Source organism: Pteronotus mesoamericanus, unplaced genomic scaffold, assembly GCF_021234165.1.
Source record: "Pteronotus mesoamericanus isolate MK-2021 breed Mesoamerican mustached bat unplaced genomic scaffold, CSHL_Meso_final scaffold_174, whole genome shotgun sequence".
NCBI classification, from domain to species: Eukaryota; Metazoa; Chordata; class Mammalia; order Chiroptera; family Mormoopidae; genus Pteronotus; species Pteronotus mesoamericanus.
The window spans coordinates 10,820,715-10,832,813 of NW_026555309.1; the positions used below are offsets into that span (position 1 = coordinate 10,820,715).

General features: G+C 38.6%; 1 protein-coding gene and 1 pseudogene across 4 annotated transcripts in view; one reads left to right on the plus strand and one right to left on the minus strand.

Moving 5' to 3' along the window:
• The window catches only part of NCOA2 (nuclear receptor coactivator 2), a 288,197-nt gene that overhangs the window by 167,558 nt on the left and 108,540 nt on the right, over nucleotides 1-12,099 (minus strand). The gene's annotated exons all lie outside the window — the stretch shown is intronic.
• On the plus strand, nucleotides 1,535-5,407 carry LOC129084132 (beta-1,3-N-acetylglucosaminyltransferase manic fringe-like; annotated as a pseudogene).

Genomic DNA, 12,099 nt, shown 5'->3' on the forward strand with positions numbered 1-12,099 from the left:
CCTTGCCCACCTCTAGTCCATTCACCCCAGTGCAGGATATTCATTCTAAAACACAAATTTCATCATTTCATTTCCCAGCACCAAATTCTCTGATGGATCCCCATGGTACTCAAGATTAAAGTAAAAATGCTTTAGGAGGTAAAAGACACTTAGGTGATCTTGCCCCATTAACCTCTGTAATCCTGATCTGTGACTACTTCTGTTGCATACATAAGGAACTAATTTAGTTAATTACTCACTCTCACCACTGGACCTTTGTACGTGCTGCCCTCTCAGCTTGCACCTGCCCCCTCTGTCCCTGTGGGTGTTCTCCTTAGCCAAAGAACTGTTTACCCTCTACCTTTTTATATGCCATCATCTCCATGATAATAATATTAGGTCCAAGTGAGGAAAACATGTCTTTTCTCATAGCTAGTGGATCCAGCAAAATGAATGGCAAAGAGCGAAACATTCAACACAGATTCATGGCTTTGATAAGAAAATGCTAAATAATGGCAAACCTGAATAATTCCCGTAAGTAAGTAGAACTTTTCTAGGTTCTGGGTTTGAGAAAAAATTGGTGAAGAAACACAAAACACACAAACCATAGTCCTGGCTGCCTATCACCAAGAGGCAAGCAACACTCACTTGTCAGATCACATGGTTGGTCCCCAATGGAACTGACACTCACCCTTCCACGCAGCCCATAGTGTGACCAAGAACTAGCCAAATGCTTGTTCTACCCCAGGACCCTGGACAGGACTAGCTGAGAAATAGGCAGGTAATACAGGGTGGACCAGTAAGTCGGTCCTGTGATTTTTGTTGGAGCTCTCCGGAAAGTGCTCTCCTTAAAAAAGGGAAACACTGGCTATTAAGAAGGGTAAGCCAGAGCTTCTCAAGACCTTCTCTGCCATCACATTAAGTCCTAACTGAAAAAAGAAGCCAACACAGAGGAACGTGGAGACAAAGAGAGATGGTTCCAGTGGCATCATTAAATCTTCCCATCCAGGTGTGCCCAACGATAGTTGTAGTCTTAAACTCCCATTTATATGAGGAAGTAAATTCCAGTTTTGCTCATACTGGTTTTCTTTGGGTTTCTTTTGGGTAGTCAAGAGCCCAGGGCCACATGTCTGGAATCATCTGCCTGTGTCAGCCTCTAAGTAGGCATCAAAATTATTTGTTTTCTAGGTAATCAATTAAAAACAAACAAAAACAAACCCTGAAGTATTAGGTCTAGTTATGCTTTCCTACTTCATGCAAGATGTAGGAATACTGAATTTTATACTCAGTCCACAACTGCTTCCATACGGGTGAAGGAAGGAAGGTAGAGCCAGTTTTTCTGAATAAAGTATACATGAAATATTACAAAAGTGGGAACTCATCTAAGTTATTCTTATTTTGTGGAAGTAGGGAAAGATATTGAAATGAAGACATTATCTTTGTCCTTAGTGACTTTTAGAGTATAGTAGAATGAACATCATGACAAAGAGAAAATTGGGTTTGAGTGCTACTAGTATCCACACTATGTAACCTCTCAGACTCCTTTTCCTAAAGCATGGTTTTGCATAACATCACTGGTGGCCCCCCATTACATATGGGAGTGTGTATGGGCTGTGTGGAAAGAATGCCACATCAGACACAGTTATCTCCAGGGGTAAGAGGGGGAGTGAAGGAGTATGTATATATCCACCACCCTGGTTATGGAAGTGTCTATGGAAGATGCTAAGCATCATGAACCAGTAATTAAAATTTAAGAAAAATGTATTTATAAAATCCCCGGCATGAAAGACCTTTCTGTAGCTGTAGTAACTTAAATTCCTGTTTATTCAGGGAACATAGTAGCTGCTAATATAGAAAACATTACGCTGTAGACTCCAGTAGCTTAGGGGAAGGGTAAGTTAACTGCAAACAGCTAGGGAATATTCCCAGAAAAGCCTCTACACTAGGAAACTCTTCACCCCACTGGGTTTTCTTGAATGGGCAGCAAAAGTAGCCACACTAAACAGAATCAGAGGCCTCAGAGAAAAGGGAAACGTGGCCTCTTTCCCAGTGTCCTGCCTTAACACCATGGCCAGAGCTCAGGACTAAGTGGCTTGACGTGGGGCTATATTCCACGGCTACTTACAATATCCGTTTTTAAAAAAGCATTAGGCTTTAGAATTTCTGGTTCTTACACCTGCAAAATAAAGATTATACAATAAAACTACTATTGATTAGAATGTGAGATAACAAGTTATGTTACCCTACTACCACTACCAAATTTGATTCATTAATCAAAACACTCCTAAAAATGTGTGACCAAAATCTCCTATTTTAGTAAGTATAACATTCTAAAGATAATTTTATCTTTATTATCTAAAATCTTACAGTCCTTAGGACTATCATTCTGAATATCTGATACCAATATGAAATGATGGAACTTTATAAAAAGTAGGTAATATTACAGAATTTCTACTAATCCCATCCAAAGATTAAGTGTGTACATGACATGTGTTATGTTCTAACTTCCTTTCAGGAGACTCTATTTAACATCAATGCAAAGGGAAAATATTATTTAATTCAGCATCTCAATATGGGGATATTGTTAACCCAATTTCCTTATATCTAACTAGGTTCACACAGACAGATATTAAAGATTGATAAGGGTATATTACCATTCACATACTGATTACAACAAAAAACACTTGTCCAAAAAGGACTACGTGGCTGACAGGGTAACGACCCTGGATCCCATCGTTACTACTAATTAGTTACATGAAACTAGGCAGGTCATTGAATCTGTTTTTTCCCAATTGTGTAAAACTTCCCTCTCATAAATTCCTGGTTCCTTCCAATATCACCGATAACAGTGCCACCTGGTAGTTCCGGGTCTGGTATAGTAACAAACCCGAGTGATAAGATTTGCCTCTAGTGTGCTGTGACTATCCAGAGAGATCCAGGGCCCTGGTTCTCTGAGGTGCTCACTGTGTACCTGCGTGCACGCATGTTTGTGTGTGCACAATGGTTACTGGACTGCTATTCAGGAAAGAAGCTTTGCCTCTACCCTCTGGCAGTTTAAGTTAAGATGGTTAAGGCACAGAATGAATGAGAAATAGCAGGAGAAGGAAAGAAGAGGAGCAGAGTACATGGCCTGGGCAATAGGTGTAGCTCAGCTGAGTTGCTGACCTGAAATTTTCAGAAATGTAACTCGACCTGGACTAGGAACAGGAATTGGAGATGAGAACTAGAAGCAGATGATTAGGAGATGGAGGAGAATGAGGAAGATAACTACTTTTTAAAAACAGCGTTCCCCGTGATAGGCATTGTTCTAGGTGCTTCATGTGAATTCTCTCAATACAAGAAAACCACAAACTAGAAAAAGACCAGATGTCACAGGGAGGTATAGAGGCAGAATTCAAAGTGTAAGAATAGATTAGACTCAAATTGGTATCAGGAATAAAGGGGCCACAAGGTGGGCTGATTTAGATGCTCAGTAAAACTGGACCTTTTCTATGCTTTCTGTCCAATGTAACTGCAACTTCTTATAGAAAGACATTGTTCTTACAATCCTTCCTATTTGTAATAATTAATATATCATCAAGCCTAACCACTTTTTATACGACTTCAACTAGAGGTGTTTGTTCTTCAGTTAGAGAATATACCAGGTACAATTTCTTAAACTCTAGTAGGTAAATTAAAATCCTTAAGAATTTACCTAGTGCTTGGTATAAACCCATGCATTATGGGTTATTCCCTATCATTCAGGAGGGAAATTCACAATCTAGCTGGGATGGGTTTAGAATATAGCAGGCACCACTAACAGCACCCATTCTTAAGACACTTTGAGCTAAGAATTTAACCAGAAATTATTTTTCTTCTTTGTGGCACTTGGATCTCATCAACCAAAAAAATCACTTATTTCCGTGTTTCATTTCTAGCTATTCCTGTTTTAACAAGTTAGAACACACAGCAGGGTTGTAGGTTGCATAGCAAGATAACCACAAGGTCTAGAGTGTCAAGAAATGGACAGCAGTGGCACAGTACACTCTTTCCACATTGCACACCTACTACAATGCATTCTTTTGGATTTGTTAATACATTACTTGTAATCCCATTTATGTAACTTAATGTTTATCTGCCATTTCTCTTACTACCTTGTGAGAAGTGGGTGGAACAAAGGCCTCACATATTGCTCCTGGGCACCTTAAACATCCCTGCTTTACTATGTGCACAATAACTGCACCCAAATGATGTAGACTAAATTGAAAAAGACTGTCAACTGACTGGAGAATGAAAAAGAAAATCAGGGCTTTCATCTAATCAAGATGTGCCATTTGCACCGCTAAAGGAAGCCCTATGTTACACTAGAAAGAGAAGGGATTTGGGAAATATATAGTCCCAGGTTCAAATTCTGAACTGCCCACCTGTCTATATGACTGATTAATCTCTATGAGCCTCAGTGTTTTCATCTATAAAATGGGGATAATAATTTCTTCCTTCTTAAATCTCCTTTATATTTTGATTCATAAAAATATTATTTCCACCCTTTATTTTAAAAGAATGTCATCAAGAGCAGCTGGAGAGCAGGAGCCCTCCTCACTCTTATGTGCATGGCACTCCTCTGCCTTTGGTACCACTTGGGCCTGTCCCCAAGAGCTGAGCCCACCAAGCCCTTGGCCCCTTGAGCTGCAGCATGTCTTCATCGTGGTCAAGACAACCCGTGCCTTCCTCTGCTCTCACCGGGAGCTTCTGCTCTATGCGTAGATCTCCAGGACCAGGGAACAGACATTCGTCTTCACTGCCAGCCCTAATGAAGGCCTCCAGGTGAGACTTGGGCCCCACTTCGCGGTAACCAACTGCTCTGTGGAACACAGCTACCAGGCCCTGTCCTACACGATGTCTGCTGAATTTGATGCCTTATTGGCCACCAGGCTGAGGTTCTGCCACGTGTACAATAACAACTAGGTACACACAAGCGTGCTGCTGAAGCTACTAAAAGCCTTCCCATGGATCCTTCATGTCTACATAGGCTGGGCCAACCTGAACAGAGCCATCCCCACTTCTGAGCCACAGTCCCACAATCACACGAGGCCGGTACAGTTCTGGTTCACCACCAGTGGTGCAGGTTTCTGCATCAACCACCGTCTGGCTTTGAAGATGGCCCAATGGGCTACCGGCCCTGCTCTGTGGACACAGCTGTACTTATCTGGCTGCCTGATGAGGATACTGTACGCTACATAACTGAGTGCAAGCTGGATGGCCACCTGCAGCTGCTGGGGGATGCCCAGCTCCTAGAGCAGGTCACCTTCCGCTACCCATCTTGGAGGGGAAGCTCAATGTCATTAAGCTACAGAGCCCTTTCTCTTCTGAAAAGGACCCCTCCAGGTTTTACTCTCTACATTGTCTCCTCTACCCAGAAACTCGCTGGTGCCCCCAGCTGGTGGCTTGATGAACCCCGAACTACTGGGTGACTCTTGGGCTGAGGTATCCAGCTGTCCTTCACTTCCCAAGGCAGCCCTGAAGGTCTATGGCAAAAGCTCTGGGGTGGGTAATCCCTGAAAAGGGCCCCAAGTGGTGGGCAAGCCCAGGACTGGATGGTGACTGGTGGTCAAGGCATCCCAGACTCCTGGAAGGTGGGCTGGACAGCTCAGGGACCAGGTGAAGGCCAGAGAGGCCTCAGGGACTGGGCTCCCATGGGCCCTGAGTGGCTGAATTGACCAGGGTGGGGGCCACTGAGCTGAGCTGAGGTTCAGAAATCCTAACTCTCCAGAGAATTACATGGGCTCCTGGTTGGGGTGTGGACCCCACCCTCAGCTCAGGTCTCTCAGTCATTCCCCTGGGATGAAGCACTGGGCCACGCACTCCTGGGTTCCTTGGCTGGATCCTCAACCACTGAGGGGACCCGGGAGAAAAAGTGGCAGAATGCAGGGTCTGTGGAAGATACTGTAGGTACTTACCAGTCTCTAGTTCCTTGCTCCCCACTCCTTGCTCATAGAACCCAACTTTGTTTAGAGTATCAGCCTGCTCAGATCAGATGATCGGTCACAGTGGGTCCCAGCCAACCCTGATGATTCTTTTGCTCACTTTCTCAGCCACCTGTGCTGTTAGGAACTACCATCTGTCCCAGCTCTGACTGGAGTCAAGAGCTCTGACTATTAGTGGGAACTAAGCAGAGCCAATAGAGAGAATTCTGGGGAAAGTTTTGCAGCCCCATACTCAGCCTTTCTGCTGTGAATGCGGGTATGATGTCTGGATCTGGGGCAGCTATCTTGCTGCCATGAAGGAAAGGCCAAGACAATCATCCACATCTGCTTTGTCTAGCATCTGGTTCTGTAAGAAAATTAAACCCTTATTCATTCAAGCCAATAAATAAATAAATGCCATCAAGCCACTACTGGAGGGTATGTAAAACAAACTCTTTAAGAGATTTAATGACCATGAGTTACAATATGAAGATTCAAAAATTTTAGAGCTAGATTTAACCAGTGACTTAAGAAATAGCATGTATTATTAAAAACTGAAAGCATTATTTCACAGCATTAACTAAATCATAATTTATACATATATGTACATATACCTATACATATGTGTGTGTGTGTGTGTGTGTGCTTTAAAAAGCTTTTTTAAAGAGAGAAAATGGGAAATAGCAACTACAAATGAAAGAAATTTGAGGTGGTAATTAAAATCTTTTTGTATTTACGGAATGTAATGTTAATTGTATCACCAAAAACTCATAAGCAACTAAAACACTATGTAGTGATCCTACAGAGCGTATGGAATGTAATGTTAATTGTACCACCAAAAACTCATAAGCAACTAAAACACTACGTAGTGATCCTACAGAGCAGCTATAAATTTCCCTAAGTGAAAAAAATCTGAGGAAGGGTGGCCTAATTTTTCATTATTGTGTAAAATGTAAATATTGTGTTTATTAATTTAGATCATGACTATCTGAACTAAAATACAGTCAACATGGAATAAACTTTACTTCAATATAAATTAAGCCTTTTAAAAAGTAATTAAAAGGATTCTCAATCACTCAGAAATAGAAAGATAGGATATTTTTCTAGATAAAAAATGAAATTTGCTTTTGAACTGAACATTTTCTTCTCTTTGCGTGAATGTGTCACAGGGTTTCCTATTATGGGAATTCCAGGAAATTCATTTTTAAAATTTTTTTAATTGAGTGAAACTTTCTAAAGTTATTTTTAAAAAGAGGAACATGAAAAAGAAAGTCAATGTTCCTTTTCCATCCTTCCAAACAGCATAACCAATGTTAATGGAACATCTAAACACAAATCGCATTGAATGAATTATCCATGTAACCTCATTTGAAGCCAGAAAACAGCTTACCATCACTTCTGTGACCTTCATTTTCCTTTATTAATTAATCAGTCAGGCAGTCACTTCTGATATGATACACAATTTAGAAAGTTTATGGGCTTTCAGTTTTGCTGGCAGCCACAATGAGAAGGGCCTGCAGATCCTCACTGGGAGGGAGGTGGCATCAAGCGCAATACTAAGCCTTGCCACATCTTTACCCACACTTAGAAAGTTAGCTTGAAACTTGATTTTGATATTATTAAATTTAAGGGGGGCAGTAGGCTTTGATGGTCTGGTTTTATTTTTTAAGAGACTAAACTTTGACAGGCAAAACACTACCAATGACAGACTGGGTCTGAATCCCAATTCTGCCTTTAACTAGCTAATTAAATGAAGTGTTAATCACTGGGCAAGTGGTTGAACCTCTCAGTGCTCTCCTTGCCCCATTTCTAAAATGAGATCGTAATAACAGCTACTTAATAGGTTTTTTTTTTTTTTGAGGGTTATGTGCATTATTATGAGAAAAGCTTAGAACACTACCTGGTAAGGATAATGTACATGCTAGCAATTATAAATGATCTTTCAGTTCGAAGAACTTTCTGTTCCACTTGTACTATGACTGAAATAGGATCTGTGTTGTTAAGACTTGGTTCTGCACTCATGTCTCTTTATGGAAACCACACTGATGATTGGCCTATATGAAATTCAATCAATATAAGTAAACAGTACATGTAATTAAATAGATGACTTAAACATATAGCAGTGGGCAAATAGGTTTACAGCTGTATGTGAAACAGTTTATTCATGTATTATTGTTTATTAATTATTATATTATTTATTTGTGTTACTACTGTAAACCTACTTTTGCTAACCCCAGTATATGTCTTAATTCGTGTTCATGCCCTACTTTCTAACTATTTGGGATCCCCATCATGATTACCAATCTTTGGTAATATAGTAATGTTGTTTTAAATAAAACAAATTTATATATTTAATGACATGTTGACACAGAAAAGTTATATGTACATATATGGGTAGCTGTAATATTAAAAAATGTTCTGTGACTAAAACAACGAAAAAACAAAACATTAACTGACATGTTGCTCTACATAATGAAAATTCTATGACATAGGATGCTTCTAATTCAATTTCCTTCACATCCTTGATTTACATCTTTTGAGCACTTTCTTCGGACAAAGCTCATTTTGTAGTATCTGACAGGATCAGCTAATCAAAACTTTCTTTTTCTGAGTTCAGGATCATTTTCCCCTCTCAACTAAGAAGAAGCCAGCGCAAAATGTCTTGGCAGTTGTTACAAGGTCCAATTAAAAGCAAATGAGTTGAAAGACACAAAGTTCTATTTCGCTATATACATTATGGCCCAGTATACAAAATTTGAATGCTTTGAAAATAAAAAGTGGTTTATACTCAACTTCAAGTCAAAGAGAATTTAGATACCATCAAAACTCACTTCACATTCTAACACAAAGAATTTATTCAGAGTTTGAATTGATGCAACACATGTAAAGGCCAAGAACCAAGCCTTGCCAAAAGTAATAGTAAATGTTTTTCCTTTTCTTTCTGTACCCCTCAAGCAAACCTACATTTATCTCTGCTTCAAAGCACTGTGAAAACTTTAACTACCTCATGAAACCTCATTGTGGTATATGAACAAATGATCAAGTATGTTACTTTCTCAATCAGCTCTTGAAACTTAGTAGGCAATAGGATCCGTAATCAAAAGAGACCTCAGTAAATATAATGATTTAATTAAAAGGAACACTGAAATAGAAATAGCACTATAAGCCAAAGATATCACATTTATCAGAGTAAATAAACAAATGTCTCTTATTTTGTACCTTAAAATAAGAAGGGCTCAAGAAGTGTATGGCTCCTGATGGGGCAATTCTAGACCCCACAGGGACTGGAAGACAGCCACCACAGCGGCATGTCTGTGGGGATTGTAGCAAGCGCTACAGGCAGCATTTGGCTCTGAGGTTGAAAGGCTTTAGTGATGAGCCACTGTGGTGTGAAAGGAGAGAGGATGTTGCTGTTTTAAATTTTTTTTTTTTTTTTTTTTTTTTTAGTCTACAGCCATACCACCCTGAACACGCCCAATCTCGTCTAATTTTTTTTAAATGAGAAAAAAATAAGATTAAAAATAGATACAGTGGGCACATATTATAAAATAAAAACAAAAAGACAACAGGAGTATTTTACAAAAGGCTATCATTTTATATCTTCGAAAGATACTTTAAAGAGAAAATCTGAACCTGACCTTGACACATAACATAAACATGTCAGTGAACAAGTTTAAAGAAGTAATAATTAGGTGTTAGGCAGTATTTTGTGAAATTTCATGGACATTTTGAACCAGTAGCAACATTAAACACCTAACTTCTACATTAGACAAAATATAAATGTTCCTAAGTGCCTAGTTTCAAAGAAAACCTAAAATCTAGATTCTACTGGGTTAATAAAACAAGATGTACTATTGCATTTTGATAAGACTCGTGAAACCAGCTTAATCTGTTTCACTTAAGCCAAAGAAAATTTACATTCTATTCTATTCAAATATAATAAATAGCATGAGTAACCATCATATGGTTCTCAAAATATATTAGTTCAAAACTATCTTCTACTTCCACACTCTATCATATAACCTAGGATATAGAGGTTTATTTTCTGGACTGTAATAAAACTGGAAGAATTAGAAATCTAGATCAAATAGCTTTTTTTAATGACAAAGAATTGAAAGAAGCTGAAAGATCAACGTTTCCTTTGGCCCCTGCTCTGTCCTAATTTAAGTCACCACTTCAATAATTACGACAGTTCTTTTTATGTTTAGGTAAAGACAAAAGTCTCAGTACTCATCAAGGCACTCATAGGACTTTTATAAGCTTCCCCACACCTCTTTCCACTGAAGTTCATGCTGGCTTATCACTCTCCTGCATTTTCAGTCCTTTTTACTTCTCAAGGAGGTATAATAAAACTCGGCTCCAATTCTCTGATATGGATAGGTAACAGATTTTCAGTCCTTTGGCTGGGGCCAAGAAATTTCAAGTGTATGATTTCTCCTTATGAAATTTATGTCACTGGCACCAAAAAGGCCAAAACTGTTGGTTTAAAGAAAATAAAGTTCTCAAATTAATGAATTTCAAATCAATTCAGTATTTTTTTAATATTTCAAAACGCAGTGAAGGCAAACAATTCTACAGACTTTGGCACCAAAAATATCAACCTTGCATGGAGACGTGTACTTGAGAGTTCCTCCAAAAGTGGACTACATACATTTATAGCATATGGTTACATTTCATTTGATCATTATTAAATGCTACATACTTCTTACTCTCTGTTTGCTCTTTTTGGATAGGAAGGTAGAAGTGTAGCTGTGACTAGGCCAAAAAACACATTTCCATTGATTGTAGACACCCATGAATCATTCATGAAGTAGCAAACTGTGCTTAGACAACCTAATGCATGGAATTAGGCTAAAGTCACAATTTGCAAAATTTACTGTTAATGTATCTGGTATTCTCCTATTTTTCTGTGTCTTAAGCTAGCAATAAAAGTTGCAAGGGAAATACCTACATCCTAATGTCAAAGAATGGCAGAAAAAAATAAAACCCACTTAATTATTTTTATAGATATGAACAATTTTACAAATAAATGCTTAATTTATCCCTTACGACTAGATGTTGTAAAACTACTGGAGACTTACCTAAATGAATAGAGCTTCAAAAATAAACTCTGAGCTGTTTAATGGAAGCAGCCTGATTTTATTTGCTGTTTTAACTTTAAGGGGATTCTAGCAAGGTCAGTAGACTCAAATTTAACACCTGCCTAGAAAATAACATATATCTGTCATTTTCCTTCCAAAGTGAAAGTGAATGGCATAGTTAAAAACTCTACTGACTGACTCCAAATCAAATGCCATCTATATACAGGGTCTGGCACAAATAACACCCCTTTTTTATTACAAAACCTTTTATTACATAATCATAAGCATGTAATTCTGTAACATACTATCACATTCAAGCATACCATTTGACATTTTAGGAAATATGTAGCATTTAATAATGATCAAATGAAATGTAACCATATGCTATAAATGTATGTAGTCCACTTTTGGAGGAACTCTCAAGTACACATCAAATTAAAATTATAAATTATTACACCTATATTACCCTACCAATCACACTCAAGCAGGCCTTCCTTCTGCCAGACGTTGTGTTTCTAAAATTCCTATGGTAGCACTTACATGAAATTCTGCTTAGCACAGACCTCCTTAAAGCTAACAACTCTACTATCCAGATGAGTCGAATATACAAGTTTTAATTGAACATTTTCTCAATCTTCAAACTATTTCTCCCCACTCCCATGCACACATACACCTGTCCTACAGTCCTACAGTGCAGAAAAGTAGTGCTGAGAAATCGGAGCCCATTCTGTCTCAGAAGAGTCTGACTCCAGTGCTGCCTCCTCTAAGACATGCCAACTCAAAAGATCTACACAAGGTATAGAGTGACAATACTTTTCATTGTAAGTATTTCCAAAGAACATCAGCTATGCCAACAGAGAAGTCACACTTAAAAACTTTTAATTAAAGGAACAAATGGTGCTGTCACAGTAAAATAGCTCTCAACTGAAACTCAACTCTTACACTCCAAGAAACATCCTTATGATTTTATTTTAAAATGTTTTTTATTGCCATCTACAATTCTAAACTTTGCTGTTCTAGAATTTGGATTAACCCGAAAACTCATATTCTCTCATAATTCTGGTAAATTTTTCAGCAATGCACTACGCTTACTAACA